This window comes from Pinus tabuliformis, chromosome Q (assembly GCF_031772625.1).
Source record: "Pinus tabuliformis cultivar Carrire ecotype Pingquan chromosome Q, CPIR1, whole genome shotgun sequence".
NCBI classification, from domain to species: domain Eukaryota; kingdom Viridiplantae; phylum Streptophyta; class Pinopsida; order Pinales; family Pinaceae; genus Pinus; species Pinus tabuliformis.
In genome coordinates, this window is record NC_142296.1 from 555,313,720 (window position 1) to 555,333,682 (window position 19,963).

Below are 19,963 nucleotides of genomic sequence, written 5' to 3' on the forward strand. Positions count from 1 at the left end.
ACTACAAATCCCCTAAACAAGGGGGTTATTGCCCCCTTACTGCATCGCAATGTAAAACACATGCATGCAGTCGTGCAAAAAATATAACACATATCCAACACTCTTCCACTTGTTGCTTTCTTTGCATAAAGGGGATCACAATAACACATGATTAACAATCTAGGGAAATAAAGATAAAAATAATTAAACTTTGAATTAATCAGAAGGAGTTGCAGCTCACAGGTGAGAACACCACCTGGAGACTGCACTCAACAAACAAGGAGGAGACTCTCGCTCACATTCACTCTGCCTTACATGAATGAATATTACATATTAAATACATCACTGAAAAATAGGTAGTTGTAAACAACCTCCTAAATTCTAGGAACAACTCCTAAACTAAGAAGATGCGTTACAACCACATAACCATTTCTCCATTATTTCTAACTCCCCCCCTTAATGGAGAAAGGGTTATTTTGCACACCTAACATCCCTCTAAATAACTCAAACTTTACTCGCCCTAGAGGCTTAGTAAAAATGTCAGCTAAATTATCACAAGTATTACAATAATCCACACAAATTTCCTTAGACTGTATCTTTTCTCGTACAAAGTGAAACTGAGTATCAATGTGTTTAGTATTCTTATGGAAAACTGGATTGTATGCAAGCTTTATTGTGCTTTGATTGTCAGTTTTGATGCTGGTTGCTGCTTTTTGTCCTTTGCCTGCATCAGTAAGCAATCTCCTTAACCAAATGGCTTCACATGTAGTTGCACACAACGCCTGGTACTCTGCTTCACATGACGATAATGCTACAGTGCTTTGCTTTTTACTGCTCCACGAAATAACCCTGGATCCAATACTAAATGCATAACCTGTGATAGATCTACGATCATCCAGGTTGCCTGCCCAATCAGAATCTGAATAACCTCAACTCTTCCTGTTTCAGCACTGTCTGGGCCTGCATCCTCACTTATTGAGCTATCTGCTGCTACTTCTTCCTGTTTCTGCTGCTACTTCTTCCTGTTTCTGCTCCTGCTCCATTTCTTCTTCTTCTTCTTCTTCACCGTTCAGTTCTATCAGAAATGGAATGTGGCTGTCGTTGTTAGAGTCTTCCTTTCCATCTCCTATCTGTTCATGAAAAATGACATCTCTGCTTGCAAACACTTTATGAGTCACATGATTATATAATTTGTATGCTTTATATTCTGTGCCATATCCTACAAATATGCATTTCAAGGCTTTGGGATCTAGCTTTTTCCTATCTGCTTTCGGTACATGAGCAAAAGCTTTAGATCCAAATATTCTCAGATGACCAACTGCTGGTTTGAGTCCAAACAATGCTTCAAAGGGGGTTTTGAAGCCTAGACATTTGGTGGGACTCCTATTCTTTAAATAAACAGCAGTATTAATGGCTTCTGCCCAAAGACCATTAGAAATGCCCTTACCTTGAAGCATACTTCTCGCGCACTCCACAAGGGTCCTGTTCTTGCGTTCTGCTACTCCATTCTGCTGTGGAGTGTGTGGCACTGTGAACTGCTGTATAATCCCATGCTGCTTGCAGAAGTTCATGAACTCATTTAACCTGTATTCCCCCCCTTGATCCGAGCGGAGAATCTTTATCTTCTTTCCTGTTTGGTTCTCTATCATAGATTTGAATTCTTTAAAATATTGGAAAGCTTGACTCTTTTTGCTTAAAAAATACACCCAAGAGAACCTAGTGCAATCATCTATAAACAGTAGAAAGTAGTATGCACCTCTTAAAGACCTGGTCTGCATAGGTCCACAAATATCTGTATGCACTAGTTCTAGGATGTCTCTTTGTTTTCTGTTGACATGCACAGGGAATTCATCTCTATGCATCTTCCCTAATGCACATCCATCACATTCCAGTTTGATATTATGTAAAGCAGGAAGTCCATCGACCATACCTTTATTTTTAAGCAAGATGAGATCTTGTAGATTGATATGTCCAAATCTCTGGTGCCAGAGATTCTCAGCTGTTGATGTTGCTGCAACCATCGCCTGTCGTGGCATGCTCTTTGCATCCAGTTTATACAAATTCCCCACATGTACTCCTGTTGCAACTGTCTCCAATTTGCTATCCTGAATGATACATCCATTCTTGAAGAATTGTACCTGCATGTCCTGGTCTGTTATCATAGAGACAGAGATCAAATTCTTTTTAATTCCTGGAACATATAGAACATTTTTGAGATGTTTGATGTCGCCACTAGGTAGCTTCACAGGAATATCCCCACAACCTTTGATCTCATACCCACTGTCATCACCTAAATAGATTTTGGATCCACATGTAGAATCTTCAAGAAACTCAAAATATTCTCTCTTACCAGTCATGTGCGAGGATGCGCCTGAATCGACATACCATGTATTGTCCTCATCTCCTCTTGATGCTGAAAGTGCACAGTCAACTGTAAATAGCCGAAGATCATAGCTGTGGTCTTCCTCTTCTTCAGCAAAACAACCCTGATGCTTCTTCTGTTTACCTCTCCTTTCATCTGTTTGCCTCTTATAACACTCTCTGATCTGGTGACCAGGCTTTCCACAGTAAAAACATCTCTTAACATAGTTATCATTCATACCTCTAGATGGTCTCCTTTGAAAGGAGTTGACCCCTTTCCGCTGCTGCTGCGGTTGCTGGTGCTGATGTTGGTGCTGGTGCTGCTTTCCTTTGTGCTGTCTTTTCTTTGCCATCAGAGCAAGGTCATTGCTCTGGGTCTTCAAGTTTTGTCTTCGCTCCTCCTCCTGGAGCAGAATCGCTGTCAGCTCATCAAAAGAGGGGGCTTTCTCCCTCGCTGACAACCTTGAGATGAATGTCTGATATTCATCGGTCATCCTGTTCAGTGTGAGGGTAACCAGATCTGAGTCTGATACCTTTTCTCCAATGGATCCCAATTTGTCTTTCAGATCCTTGATTCTGGCTGTGAATCCATCAACAGATTCATTCTCGTCCATCTTTAGTGCATACAATTTTCCTTTGAGTGCGAGAACACGATTTGTGTTCTGTGTCTCATACAGACCCTTGATCGTGCTCCAAATATCTGCGGCCGACTTGCAATCTCGAATATGAGGGATAATGTTGTCTTTGACAGATATCTTCAGTATGACTTTTGCCTTCGTTTCTCTTTTATCCCAATCCTGTTCTTGGGTTGTATTTCCGGATCTCTGCTCATTTCCCAAGACGATCGACCATGCATTCGCACTCTCCAGCAAGGTTTGCATTTTGAACTTCCAGTTGGAAAAATTCGTTCCATCGAGCTTGCCGGACTCGTGGAGGTATGATTCCAAACTGTTGTTCATTTTCGCACTACTGAACACTCCAATTGGCCACCACCGGGCAAGTCCGATCTGCTACCACCGAACAGATCAGGAACTTCTCTGTGCCACCACCGGGCAAGTCCAATCTGCTGTCTCCAAACAGATCAGGGACTTCATTATGCCACCACCGGGCAAAACCGATCTGTCACCACTGAATAGATCACAGAGTTCTGATTCGCCACCACCGGGCAGGTCTGATCTGCTACCACCGAGCGGATCACAGAACCTCACTTCGCCACCACCGGGCAGATCCGATCTGCTACCTCCGAGCTGATCAAGGATCCTCAATTCGCCACCAACGGGCAAATCAAATTTGCTACCACCGAGCAGAAACCTTCACGTGCCTCCACTGGGCAACTCCGATCTGCAACAAGGATTGCAGATTTACAGAAAGAAAGGGCTGGCGCTCTAATCAACGCCGAATCCGCGCTAATTGCGGAAAATGAAAATTCTTGATGTGCAGGAATTTTGGCGCGTTTCTCAGCCACGGATCAGCGCCAATTTTGTCGTTGTTTTCTCTGGCGCGTTTATCAGCTCCAAAACCGCGCCAATGGCGCGACTGTTCCTCCAAAAAACGCGCTAATTGCTGCAATCTTCTCAAAAAAAAATTCCGCTCCGAATCTCCGCTCCAACCCTTCCTTCGGCTCAGTGATGATCAGTCATCTGATGCCTCTTCGCTTCAGGTGTTACTGCAGCTCCACCTGATCACACAGCTATCTCTACATGTACTCCTACCAATACAGATGTGTAACTAATGATACATCCCAGGAAAAAAAAACAAAATTAAGGCTACCTCTACCCTAAGCTCTGATACCAAGATAAAAATAATTAAACTTTGAATTAATCAGAAGGAGTTGCAGCTCACAGGTGAGAACACCACCCGGAGACTGCACTCAACAAACAAGGAGGAGACTCTCGCTCACATTCACTCTTCCTTACATGAATGAATATTACATATTAAATACATCACTGAAAAATAGGTAGTTGTAAACAACCTCCTAAATTCTAGGAACAACTCCTAAACTAAGAAGATGCGTTACAACCACATAACCATTTCTCCATTATTTCTAACTAATAATGCCCATTGTTTCTCTACACCAAGAAAACTTCGTAGTTCTTATAGATTTTCTTAACAAATATATGCAACATTCTTCAAAATGCCCATTGTCACTAGCAACATCATGTTTTCAACCATATTTATCTCAAAGTGATATTTAATACCCCTTGGGAACCCCCACTATGTGTGATACAATGTACAACATGTGCAAGTAATTACATAAAGAATATAACACTTACTCAACATATATGTTCATTAAAGAAAACAAATATTTACAAAGATAACTACCCGTATATATTTAGTGAATTTGAAAAATATCGTTTTCACAATTCATATCACCTTATATATTAAATTAATTATATTGTTTTTTTAATATATTTTTAATATACTAATGAAGTGTTTATTCATTTTAATAAATGAAATGTCAATAATTTGCTTAAACTTTCACTTTTATTACAATATAATAATTATATAGTATTTTTTAATATTAAAATATTATTTTTGTTGTTTTAAATGTGTTAAAAAGCATTGTAGTTTAAGATAGCAAAGTGAAACACGTTTTTGAGATTGGGTAGTGTTTTTTCAGATATGCCAAGAGGTTCAATCTATTCATTTGTGAAATATTATTTAGAAAGAATAGGAAAAGATTCATGGAAACCAAGATGGAAGTTATGGCCATGGGCTTGGAACATTAGGATTAAGAGATATGTGAGTTGTACCAAGTAGTTGTAGCAAACCTGGAGAAAACTAGTGTATGGGTTAAAGCTTGGGTCTACAAGTTGAAAAATTTAACAAACCAAGTGATGACTTAGGGACTACCTTAGTTAGGATCATTCAAGAGGAAGGACGCTAAAGAATATGGTAACATTATAGCAAGGGTAACCAAAATTGCAAAGAATTGAACGTAAGAACATTGTGTGTTTGCTTTGTTATTATAATCATTTTACTATAGATTGTCCAAGTTTGAAGATGAAGGTGGAAGACTTGGAAAATGTCCAAGTATAACTGAATTTGAAGGTGAAGCTAAAAACCTTGGGAGTAGCTAAAGTACATCATCCTTTGAATGCATCATTGAAGGTTATGGATGCCATAACAACAACTTTAGGCAAGTTTGTGGTGGAAGGCCATGGACATTATTTGCCAGGTGAAGGCATGAATGGCCTTTGTTTTTTGAATGCAATCATGTGGGTTAAGGTGGTAGCTTTAGTAGACCTCGATGCAAGCCATTGTTTCATAAGTGAATAGACCACTACAAGAGTTCAATATAAGCCCGAGAGTAGCATGGCCATGTTTGAGGTAGTGAAACCAACAAAAAAAGTAGTTCATGTTGTAGCTTTGAAGGTTAGGGAATGCTTTGTTATTTTGGACTTGAAAGTGGCTCATTGGATGTCCATATAGTGAACTCGTGAAAGGAATTTCTCAAGCTTGTTGAAGTAGTTCTAATACCCCATGAGGAATATTGTTTTACTTAGATGGAACGAAGATTTGTGGTGTCCCTATGATGACTAGGAAGGAGTTAGGAAGGAAGCAAAGCATGTTAGTGGTGAAGTTGATTGAGGCAACAAGTGAATCTATATACAAATGTGGTGTCGTTACATAGTAGCACTTTTCATCAATGTAGCCTTGGATATCCAAGATGGTGAATACCATACAAAGATCAAGTTTGTGGCACTAGGGATTTTAATACAGTCAATGTTGAAAAATAGAAAGTTGTTGTGCACTTTGAGGAACCAAAAGAAATATGTTGGAAGCAAGGAAGATCTTGTATTGATAGTAGTTTCGAAGGTCACTAACAAAGGAACTCACAAAAACAATTCTTATTGCATGTGTAATTTGGCACAAGAGGAAGAAGGTAAAAAAAATGTCTCATTTTTCATGAAAATCATCTAAATTTTAGGTTGAGGCTATGCCCCAAATCTCTTACCCAATAAGGCTCTCAGTGGCAAGATGGTGAAATTTTTGAAGAAAAGGTTTGAGAAGCAAAGTTTGAATTAATTGCACTTCAACTCTATGAATAATAGCAAGTTGAGTGTGTCAAATATATTATTTCAAAGTTCTTGTAGAACCTATAGGAGCTTGTTAAGTAAGCTTAAACACTATAATTTAATATACTAAAATAGGTGATCCAAGAAGAGAAAATAGCGGGAAAAGATGATTGGGGTACCTTTCTTGACAATTGAAGAAATTCAAGACTCTCAATTGGATGTAGAAGTGGGGGATGAAGATACCCATTTTCATGATGTAGGTTCCATTATAGAGTTTTACATTTATCCATGGGGATCTATGATTCTAGGTAATGGTCAATTAGAAGAATTGTGTTGCAGATTATTACAAAAGCAAACAATTCTAAGATACTTGAGAACAAAGAAAAATTTAGACACTTTGGTTAGCAGTGGCCTTGGTAGCCATTTATCATGTCCTTTTCTTTAATGAATTGCAAGACGATTCATTGCCCACGAGTAGCAAGTGAAACCTAGAGCACTTGTAAAAAATGTTCTTTAGAAAACTTTGTTAAGCTTGAGCCACTTGCCATCATAGTGGGTCTAGAGAATTGCAACACTTTCCACATGGATAGTTGTATAACCTTCTTAATGAAGGTTGTGTTGCAACAATAGTAGGCAGTTGCAATTGTGTTAACACTTGAGTTGCAATCATAACAATAGGTAGCCACAATAATGTTGGATAATTAAATTTCTACAACAACATTGGACACTCGAGTTATAGCCACATTATAAGGTGAATGACGACATAGACATCCAAGAGAAATTGTTGGTAGAGTTTGGACAAAGAGTACTTCATTTAAAGGAAGAACTAGATAACGAGTAGTTGACAATAATCCTAGTAGTGACAGTGCAAAGTGGTTGGAAGAGTCAATGAAAAACAGATACATGAGTCTAGATGGAACGCTGGGAGGATAGTAGGCTCTTAAGGATGTTTTTGGGTATAGAAATGACATAAGTGGGAGAGGATATAAGGCACTAACCTTGGATGGATTTGGGCACCTTCATCGCAAGATCACCTAGGTGGTCGTTAACCAACACATATCAACATGACATAAAGTTGATGGTGAGAAAACATTGGTTTTGGGTGCCCGCATATGTTACTAAAGAATATCATAAAATAATCAAACACCCTTACCTAAAAACTAAGAACACCCATACTTCACTCATTGATTAGGTATGCCAAGGAAAAAACTCAAAATAAAACTTGGCTAAGAAAAGCAAAAAAAAGTTACCCTAAATAAACTCACATGCAATCATGCACTATGCATAAAAGATAAAGTGGTAAACAAAAAAAATCATTTTTTTTCAACCACCAATCGATTGGAGTAACAATTTCATTTCTTCACTCAGAATTTAAATTCTTCCCTCACCACGATTATGGCAAAAACATTCACTTTATGGATTCTTCTTTCACCAATATCAAGATCCAATGATGACCAGAACATTTAGTTTGTTGTGCTCAACTACTCTCGATTGGAGAAAAACAATGGCAAGATCTTTTTTATTTTATCTCATAAGTAAATCTTCACATTTAGTGACTATGACTACTATGAAAAAGAAGCATTTAATTGTTTTCAAATGTTATCCTAGCAACCCAAGAAAGAAAAACTATAGGAATCAACTTTTTAAAATGTTGGAATTTTAAATAAATCTTTACATTCAGTGACTATGACTGCTATGAAAAAAAAACATTTATTTGTTTTCAAATGTTATCTTAGCAACCCAAGAAAGAAAAACTATAAGAATCAACTTTTAAAAATGTTGGAATTTTAAATAATTGACTCAAGCTCACAGTGGGAATATCCATTTGATCATGCATTAAAAAACTATAGGAATCAACTTTTAAAATTGTTGGAATTTTAAATAATTAACTCAAGCTCAAAGTTGGAATATCCATTTGATCATGCATTGAAAATGAAAGCGTAGGTATAGCAGATATTTTCAAATCCATGGACATAAGCAGCACATAGGAAGGCGACCATTGGTGTGTTTATAAGTTCATCGACATAAACATGACATAAGCATGACATAGGAAGGTGACCCTTCGTGTCTTTATAATTTAAAATTTTGCCTTTCATGTATATGAACGTGGCCCTTCGTGTCTTTATAATTTAAAATTTTGACTTTGATGTAGCTCAAGTTCTTGATTTAGAAAATACAACATGTCGAACGCAATTATATATATGATAATAAGGGTGGCGTGCACTCGTAAAAGTCCGAATTTTTTAAAAGAAAAGTTCAGAATGCAACTATATATAATAATTTAAAGTATATATAAATATATATATATATATAAATATATAAATATAAAATAACACTCGTAAAAGTCTGAATTTTTTAAAGAAAAGTTCAGAATGCAACTATATATAATAATTTAAAGTATTTTTTAAAATATATATATATATATATATAAAATAAAATAAAATAAAATAAAATAAGGTATTGCTTTTTAGTATAATGTATAGTAATTAATTTGGATGAGTTAGAACATGAAAGTGATCTCAGCTTGCGTAGTTACAACGATGACATAGTCAAATAGGAATGTGGGGGTTTCAAAAGGGAAATTGAGATTAAATTGTTATTAGGTTGGAACGGAGTATGTAAATTGCTTCTAGTTTCTTAATTACAATTTGGCTTGTGAGACCAAGTTTGCTATGAGCTCTAATTACCTCTTATATTTTGAAATCTCATTTCCCATTTAATGTAATAAGTTTCATTTTCATTTATACATTCTTATATTATTTAATAGGTCAAGCATATGTAATAAATTAGGTTAATAAATTAGTCGCTCCATTATGTGGCGTTTCTTGTTTAATTGCCCTTTTGAGAAGAAACACTTCATTTAATAAAAGCTATAAAAACAATCATTATTTTTATGGAACTTAATCATATCTCTTCTACTATTATATATAGTTTCTCATTTATAAAAACTTGGCCACCTAGTGGATCTCCATTGATAAGGCCATAATGACTAACTAGTGGACCCTTTTTAATAAATCAAACTTACATTTATTGACTTTCCACTCTTCTACCTTATTAGTTTATGGCCACCTAATTGATCTCCATTAATAAGGCCATAATGACTAATTAGTGGACCTTTGTTTAATAAAGCAAACTTACATTTATTGACTTTCCACTCTTCTACCTTATTAGTTTATCTAATAGAGATGGACCCAATACATAAGGTAAAACATAATTCCCCTAACTAAGGATGTTTGGGTGGGGTATGTAGTGGTAAACAATAACCCCCATTTTTATATTAATATCATAATAAAAAATGGGGACCCTTTAAAGTTTTAGATTTGAATTTGCCTTAAACTCAAAAGACCCTTTTGATATATATATATATATATATATAGGGATAAATTTTATGTATTATCTAATAAAATATATAATAAGGCCCAAAGCCAAAACTACTACAACCGAGTATAATTCAAAATAAACACAAGTTTCAATCTTTTGTACTTTAATAAATCTTTATTTTAGTGTTTTCACACATCTTATTTCTTTCCTTGACATATTTCCCAAAGGTTTTTCCTTGGGCCATTTACAAGTTATGCCTTTTAAATTCGTCTAGGATCTGCCTTCTAGGACAATTTAACACTTTATGTGGGCTCCTCCTTTGACATATCACTCACTTGCAACTCTTTTATTTGTCCTTCGTGCCTTCCCCGTTACAGATCATCCCGACCCTTCTTCCCTGAGATTTAGATATGATCCATTTATTTGCAAGTGTTGGGACAACTCATCATTTCACCCCAACTTTTGGCCCAATCACACTTCTCCCTTCGCTTTATTATTGGGCTCTGAACCTTTCCCTTTCCACCTATTCCTACTCCTAATCATCCCAGAGCTCTGCAATACAAACTCCTTATTCCTTCCGAGATTTTCCTCGCGGGATGACCCAACTAATCTACTTATTACCCATTCCTTAAGTATGCCTCATTTGTTCCTTCTATGAAATTTTAATTATTGTTGCAATTTTTGGTTATTATTCTCCTATCTTTTCATATTATTTGTCAACTACAAATTGTTTGTGGAAAATATTGAATAAAACACAACTGAAACTTCACGAAAAATAAATACAGGAATTGAGAAAATAATGCACACACACACAAGATAGATGACACCAATATTTTTGGACAATAGTCCCTGGAAAAACCCCAACGTGGGGAAAAACAATGCAATAGATGAGGGTTTTATTATTAATTATTTATCAATTTGGGAAATTACAATTTCTTACCTAATGATGGAAAAACTATGGCAAATAATAATCTCCATTTGTAAAAATAATTTGTAGACAAAAATTCTCCTTTGCAACTCGATCTAGCCTCTTCCAACAAACTTGCACTCCTCCCTGACACTCACACTGCTGTCCAAAAATGTGTACTTTCTACTCCGGAAAATTCTCACAGCCTCCGAGAATCTCTCCCCACAAATAAAATTGCCTCTCTCTGCCTCTTAAAGCTAGCCACGCCTCCTCCGAAAATTATTTCGACTACTGGAAATGGAAATATTGCTCCAGTTATGCGCTCTAGATAAAATGGCTAACTTGCAATGGCTGAATCAACCTCCTCTTCTGCAGATAAATCAACCTCCTTTCATGTCATTGAAACATTGGAAAATCTATGGAAATCCTCTCCCAAAATATCCTCCCAAATCTCTGTTGAAACCCTTGCTGATAGTGTCTCCCTCTACTTCAACTACGCCCTTGCTATCTGTGCAACTAGGTGAGTCGAACTACTCAAGTGTGTTTCTCAAACCTCATCGACTTGCTTTTGTAATATCTCATTGATCACTTAGCGACAGTGATCTAATCACTATCGATGGATAAGATCATTTTGACTCCATCAAGTGACTTTTATCGAAGTATCTAGGGTAAAATTGATTTTCCTCAATTAATATTGATTAATTAAATTATTTGCCTCAGTTAGACTTAGGAAAAATTAATTAACTTCTTAATTAAGTATAATTAGGGACTTTTCTTATGAAACCAATTCTGGTTATTGGAGAAAATGTGTTCCTTAGCCTCATAAACACCATCTGAGACTAGAATACTTATCTAAGCTACAGAAACTAACACTCCCTCTTAGCAAGGAGGGTGTTATGAATAACACAACTTGTCTTTGAAGAAGATGAACCTTGTTGATAGGTGGTTGTCATTGATGTCAACTCAAGCAACACCAGGAGCTACTATGATATTTGTGGGAAAACTTGGCATGGAAATTTGTAATTTATCACATACAAATCACTCTAGTTGTTTTCTCCTGGAAAAATTATTTTTGGTGGTATGTGGCACCACACGTAGTTCCTTGCAGTTTGAGATTTATTCACATATGAAGTTGGATAACCCCATGAGGTGATATCATGACACACATTTATTGGTTATGGTTTCAAAACAATCTATCTCAACTATTGCTAAAGGTTATTTATTAATATTAAATAAATTTTATTAAAATATTGTTTCATCCTTAAGAAGTGTTCCTTTACTATTTTAAAAAGGAAGAAATCCCACTACATCTAACACAAGGCCAGTGGCCCTCCTAGCTTATTATATAAGGCATGCATATTTTGATTTTTAAAAACTTCCTAGGTCCCTCAACATCAACCCTTCTTACCTTCAACATTCACGTTATAGAAGCCCTTCTAGGTTTATAAATATGACATCACTCTCCCTCCAAAGGTATGATGAAAAAGGCATAATCTTGAAGGAACACAATTTGAAATGTTCAGCCACCCAAAATCAGCAATAGCATAAGATCTCATGAGCTTTTAGGTTTCGGTTCTCAGGTATATTTTTGACCATTTTTGGACTGGTTATTAAGTACAAAATTTCTGCTTCAGGAAAGTGAGGTAAATGATAGCTTTATTTTATGTCTTGTGGTCTATTTAGGGTGCAAAAATATTGAAGCGAAGTCAAAATCATGTTTTGAGATTCGAATCTGGAGTTTAATCTTGAAAAGTGGCCTCACAAATTCAAGTATCCTTGACTATAAAGGAGAGAAAATTCAGGGTTTTCATTACACAAATCTATTGTGGTGGTTTGTTGTCATTTAGTGTCTTGTAAAATAATGGTCAAGGACTGTGCATGCAGACTGATTCTCTTTGGTTAATTAATTATGGTTAGGGCTAGTCTTAGGTTTGTGGTCTAATCAATTTTAAGTCTATTTAAAGGGATATGTATTAGGTTTGTTAGGATTAGTCTAGAGATATGTTCTATGCAAAATTGATACCTGTGAGAATAGATAATTGTCTAGGGTTTGTGCCTGCATCAAGGTATCTTTTTGTTTGTATAGTTTTACTTCATATTTAGAACAATCTTGTGGTAATCTATTGTAGGTGGAAGATTAGTTACAGTACCTCAACTATGTCAAGGTGAGTCATTTGTTTTTATTGTTCCACTCTTGTTTTGGCAACCTTCTTCTATTGCAGGCATCACATTTCAAGTCAATTTTCCTTGTAAGTCTTCATTGTTGTTGAGTTTTCTCTAGGATACTTGGATACCTTGAATCATGAGATTCACTTAAGTAATCAAATCTAATTTCATATAGTATAAAATTACACTTGCATATGATTTCGAATTTATTGTTGGGATATTTTCAATTGCAGGTTCAAACATAATTCAAGCATATTCATCTACAGTAGTACAACAACTCTGACCTGTGGATCAATGGCATGAACTTAAGATCATCCAGTGACATCAAGTGAAGTAGTGAAGTCACAAGAAGTAAAGCAATGAAGATGGAGTAAAAGCACAACAAAGCAGTGAAGCAATAAAGGATGAGCAAAAAAACTTCATCAAATGAAACATTAACAACAAGTATCTCATTATCTTGTAAAGATTTTGTCTTAGGGTCATTGTCATTAATTGAAGTCAAAGCATTGTATTGTAAATGGGCCATTATCTCAGGTATAGGATCCCATGTCTTGTAAATATTCTATACTACTGCCAAGAGTTGGAGAAGGAAATTTATTTTGGGGAAATGGTTTTGTCTTATAGTTGGGACAAGGGTTCTTGGTTCTAGAAGTTTGTCAGGACAAGGGTGTAGGTCCTAGTATTGTTGATAAGTCAAAGAAAATTATTGAAAAATCATTGTAACGTGGATCATTATCCCTCGTACAAGAGGTCGCAGTTCTTGTATTTAATTTTTGTATTTCTAGGATGGTAGGGTGGTGCTAGGGAAAGTTGGTGCTTACTAGGGTGTGGGTGCATCCATTCAGTTGATTATTGATAAAACCTTAAGGTGTTGGTGCATCTTTCCAGTGGATGATGGAGAAGAATGTTTTTTCTAGATTTATAGGGAGTTGTAGCTTTATTTTCAGTTGGGGTTGAAGATTTAAAAGAACTTATTAGAAAAGCATTCAGTGGTTTTTTTCCCACGAAGGGGGGTTTCCACCTAAAAATTCTTGTGTTCATAGTGTACCATTAATTTACTGTTTCGAATACTGCTAAAGAATAAGTAATGCTCTGAAATGATTAATAAAGTGCTAATTGATAAGAAATACAGATTCACCCCCCTCCCTCTCAGTATTTCTAGCAAACCTTTCCTTCTCCAAAGCCTTCATTAAAATATATACTACTTTCTCATTTGTAAATATATATACTATGGTTGTACTATTTTGCGCTGCAAAAAATCCACGATGAAGTGATACTGGATGTCTATATTCTTGGACCTATCATGAAACACCAGATTCTCAGATAGCGTGATGCAACATTGATTATCACAGTGTATCATCGTCATCTCTATCCTCTTACCAAACAAGGCTACCAACAACTTCTAAATCGAAATGGCCTTGCATGTAGCCATGATCGTTGCTATATACTCTACCTCGACTGAACTCAGTTCCATAGAATTCTTCTTCCTATTATACCAAGAAACAAATCTTAATCCCATGTTGAAGAAACACCCTAAAGTTCTTTTTTGATCTACTTTGTTCCATGTCTAGTCTGGATCAGTATAGCCCACCAATCTGACACCATCACCTTAATCATACTTGATTCGATACTCAACTATGCCACACAAATACCTCAACACATGTTTCCCTATTATATAATGCGTTGTCTTCGGCTCCACCATAAACTGACTTAGAGAGTTAACTGCATAGGATATGTCTAGCCTAGTGTTGACGGGATACATGAGAGAGCCTATCAACTGCATGTACAAGTTTGGGTCCACATCTTCCTCTTTGGATGTGTCTATATTCCTCCAATTGCTGATCATGGGTGTAGACTTGGTCTTGCAATCCTCCATCCCAAATATCCTCGAGATCTCTATACAGTATCTCCCTTGACCAAGGAAAATTTTTCCATTTGTCTTCCATACCTCCATGCCCAGAAAATAATGCAATAAACCTAAGTCCTTCATCTCGAACTCTGTTACAAGGTCCCTCTTGCACTCCTAGATGAGTGCTAATGAACTTGTCAAGAAACATTCATCCACATATAGTACAAGAATGATAACATCTCACCCAACCTCCAATTAGTAGAGGTTGTTGTTCCCCTCATTCTTCACAGATCCCATGCCTTGCAATTATCTATCGATGCACTCATACCACACCCTAGGAGCTTTCTTGAGCCTATATAAATATCTCTTCAACCGACGCACATGGGTCTCTCTGGTGTGTGCTACAAATCCCTCTAGTTGTTTTATATACACCTCCTCCTCTAGTTCACCATTTAGAAACATTGTCTTGACATCCATATGATGGATCTTCCATCCCATCTATGTCACTAATGAGATTATGGCTTACATAGAAGTGTATTTGGCCATAGGAGTAAATGTATTCTCATATTTTATTCCCTCCTTTTGAGAGAACCCATTGGCCACATACCGTGCTTTGTACTTATCAATGCTTTCATCTACACTATGCTTGATCTTATAGATATAGCATGATACAATGACCACTCTATCTATCAGTCTTGGTACAACCTCCCAAACATCATTCAGCATGATTGAGGTATACTCCTAAACCATTACATCTTTCTACTGTGTAGCCTCTTGATAGCTAGAAGGCTCATTATCCACCAATTGACTAACTAACGCCATGTAGCCAATGTACTTCTCTAGCTGTCTTTTCTCTCTCTTTCTCATCCTAGGTGCTCATGAATAAAATGGGAGATCTGGGTCATACAACATCTCTTACTCCACCTCCTAAATAGACTGGTTCTTTCTCTCAGCAAACCAAGTCTGCTACGGGTTGTACGGAACCGTCTACTCTATCCTCATTCTTGTCTTGGTACAAAATTCCTGGAACTTCTTGTTGGTGTACTCACCTCTATTATCTAACCAATGATTCCAGATATTTATACTTGTCACATTTTTCACTAGAGCCTTATACTCTTGAAAGTGACTGGATAACTCATCCTTGGTCTTCAAGAAATAGATCTAGGTCTTCCTATAGAAATCATTGATAAAAGTAAAAAATTACTTGTACCCCTTAAGATGTTTCATTGAAATTATCTAACATCTATATGAATGTACAATTTCGAATAGCCCTTGCATTCTACTATCACTCCTTGTAAATGATTTTGGAAAACATCCCCAACACATATCCTCTACATACATCGTCATGCTTTGTGCTCACCTCTAGAAAACCTGTCATTGTCTCGAGAAGTAGTCTAACTGCTCCATGATGAATATGGCCCACCCTCCTATTCCATAACTCCCCTTGGTATCTCATAATGTTGTTGCTAACAAGTGTTTTGGGTGTTTCTAAATGCAACTTGTATAACCAGCCTCTCCTCACCCCAACTATTATAGGTGACCTCCAAACTTTGTGTTGTAATAACACTCTAGCCCCTCTAAAGAGAACATCATACCCTTTGTCCTAAAGGACTGATATGGAGATAAAATTCATCCCCAATCCTAGCACATGCAGCACATCATGGATGTGTATCTGTTTGTTATTCTCCCTCTAAAATAGAACAATCCCTCTTGCTATAGGATTGTGCTTAGACTTGTTCCCCATCTAAATTTGGAAAATGAATTCCTCCTCCTTGTAACTAGAGAATTAATCCCAAATTCATGTCATGTGAAATTATGCTCCAATTTATATGCACTATACACCCTATGAAATTGATCTAGTCATGCAAGTGATTAATGCAAATTCATGCTCCATCCTGTTAGAGAGCTGTTACACAAAAATTTGTCACCATGACTATTTGCAGTCAGTATGGCTCCATCAATAACCATACTGTCCTCCTTGGCAAGTCTTATACCTTTGCTCCTCATGTCAAACTCCAAAAAAGAGAGAAAGCCTTTAAAAGTCAATATAACTCTGGTTACGCAGTTTCTCTTACTTTTACCTGCGTGTACGCACCTCAAGTACATAATACCTGCGTACTTGTACGCTCTGTCTGTAAAGGGGTGGGTGCGTACTCCTGTAAAGGTCAAAAGGCGCAATTTTTACTTCAAAAAACTTACTTGCGGTCGATTCTAGAGCATTCTAGAAGATGGTTTGACGTGGATTGAGCACCTTCAGATGGTTCATGCATCCCAATAAAAGAGGAACTTATCCCATGAAGAGGGGAGCTATCCCTTTGAAAGAGGGGCTTATCCCATTCATGGTGGACCTGTTTAACTTCCTCCAAAGCATTATAAATACAGGCATTGGGCCAGAGGGAGGGGAGGTTGAAACCTGAACATTCCTAAGGGTAGATGCTGCTGAAATTAGGACTCCTTTATAGAGCTTGAGAGGAGAGATTCCAATCCTTTCTTAGCTTCATTTGGAAGTGGGTGAGCTGATCAAAGTAGAGGAGAACTCTTGCTGGACCCTGGGAGGGACCTGCACAACACCAAGGCACTGGTTGTAAGGTTTCTTTTGTTTCCAATTAATACAATTAAGTTCATTTTTCTCAACAAGTTCTTATATATAATTTGTCTCATAAACTCCTTGGTCTTTATGATGAATATGTTTTATTATATGAGTTATTCAGGTGCTATGTAATCGTTTTCTTGTTTGTGAATGCAGGCTTCAAGGAGAAGGAGCTCATCTGGATCGAAGAGGCTTGGCTGCTACAAACAGCGTTGGACTAAAGGTATGCCTTAAACACCTGGTTGCTTTTATTTTAAATGCATATTTAGGGAAAGATAGTGCTTGATTGTTTTGTTTGTCACTAGAAAGCCTTAGCTTCTAGGGAGGTCGGTTTTGTCTGCAAAATTGACTCTTTCCGCATGACAAAATGGCGACTCCGCTAGGGACCCCATGGATTTGATTGATTTCTCTTTTGATTGATACTTTGATTTGAGAAAAGTTGATTTCTTTCTGGTTTTTGACTGATTGACTGTGAATTTGGGTGGAATAGCTTAGGATTGAGTTAGTTTTTATTTTTCTTGTTTTTGAAAGCAGTACGCACCCTCTGCGTTAAGCACAGTGCGTACCTGTACGCACTTCTGCTTTGTACACAGAGCGTGGCCGCACCTGTGAAAACAGGCTGCCTGCGTACCCTGTCAAAAGTCTAGAAAATTTCCATTTTTTCCTTTTTACCTACTAGATTTTGTTTATAGTTTATTTATTGCTGCCCAGATCCACTGGTTACCTGTCAGAAGTTTTCATCTAAGCTTGTTTCATTAGCATCAAGGGTTTTAGTGAAGTTCATAGAAATTCTAGCCCTAGGTTTGATTTTTGTATTGGTCTTGTAGTGACTCTGGCTTTAGAAGTTGTAAAAACCTTGGATATCCCTGGTCTTTTCAGTCTTCTTAGGAGTTAGACCATTCGTAAAATCCACCTTTGTGAGAAACCTACCGTTGTGTTGTCTCTTTGCGGAATTTCAAGAAGGCTTGTTTGTTAAGCTGTGAATTTTCTTCTTAAGAAAAAGAACAAGAGCTTTTTATTTTTGTTTTTGACTTATTTATGATTCTGCATGAATTAGTCCTTGGTTGAATTGTAACCGAGTAAAACATCCTGGAATTATATTTTGTAGGCTTTTACCTCATTAGATTTGCTTTTAGGTAAATTTCTCTTAGATTTGCTTTTAGGTAAATTTCTCTTAGATTTTCATAGATCTTAAAATTGATTTTTGTTAAGTAGTTTTACATGCTTTGTTAAAAAAAAAAAAAAAAAAAACTATTTTGGAATTGATTTGCATTAGTTTTTCTTGATGAAATTAGTGCATTAGAGAATTTGTTATATTTTCTCTTAGTGATCAATTTTTGCATTGTTGGAAGTGAATGGAAACTCTCTCCTTACTTTAGTTAGGATTCATCGAATTGAAAGGATTACATTATCATATTCGATTGCATTCAGTTTTGAGTCGGGTCATAACACCATTGGTTTCGTATCCATTTACCCCTTTGAGTAATAATAGCCTAAATAACACAGTGCTTAATTAAAATTCATCTAGTAATTTTTACATTTCTAGGGCTCTGATACACCAACATAGCTTAGGCTAGTGTCTTGGAGTAGGAGAGTAATTAACTCTCCAAGACAGAAAAACAAACAAGTAGTCAATCTTGCGGTAGGAAGAAATCCAATTGTTGCATTTATACTCTGGGAAAGCTCCTCTTAAAGGAGAAGCACGAGATCATATCTGAACCAGTGTGGGAATCAATCCTTCCTCATTGGGAATGATAGAAGATATTCACGTATTAAAAACGGTAAACCTCGGATTAACCATTGTCGAGGAGCCTGGGGTCACTTGTTGGTAAACCTTGGATTATGTCAAGGAGCCTTCAAGGGGATTGAGCTTGCTACTCTGCCCTTGCGTGCGTATCGGATCGTAGACTGTTCCCCCATGTATACTTGTTTCAGTTGGTAACCTTAGTGGCCATATTCTTTAGGACTCTTCCTGAGGTGACAGTGGTGGGAAGATCCCACTGTACCTGGAGCAGATGTCGGCTAGACTCACTTGGATTTTCTGGGGGGTTCACTTCACTCGAGACGGTTAAGTGGAGGAACTTGTGCCAGTCTATTCATTAAGCAGGTTGCCGGGGTAACTGTTCCAACCGCCATTTCTGTACTGAACTTTGCGAGGTTGGATTTCATCACCAACTAGTGTTTTCGGTACGGAAAGTTACTGTTTGTGTGTGGTTTGACTCCTAGATTTGATAGCGCGTGTTAATTTGTTTGTTTTTACTTTTAGAGACCATAGGTGTGAATTGTGAATTTTAATTGTTAGGTGTGAATTGTGAATTGTTAATTTTAGTTTTAAATTGTTAATAAAATTCACTGAAGTTGAATATAATGGCAAATGTTCCGGAATTTACTGACCAAGGAACCCCTCTTAACGAGAATCCTAGTACCTTTCCTTATTTTGGAAATGTTGGTCCTCCTTATATGGCTACTTTGTCATTACCTGGATTTACAATAGGTTTACCGATATGGTTATTTTCAACTTCGTTGGCCCCAAGTACTCCAATTGTTCCACCTCAACCGAATGCTTCACCTCAATAGAGTTCACCATCTCAACATCACCAACCTTTTGTTGACCCTTTACCTTCTTCGCCTAATTTTTCTTCCTCCATTTCTTCCTCTTCGCTTGGTAAAAGCCTTGATGCTAGTAACCAGGTGGCTAAGAAGAAGAAGAAAGGGAAGAAAAAAATAAGAAGAAGAAGCAAGATAAGAAAGAAGTCAACCAACCAACCATG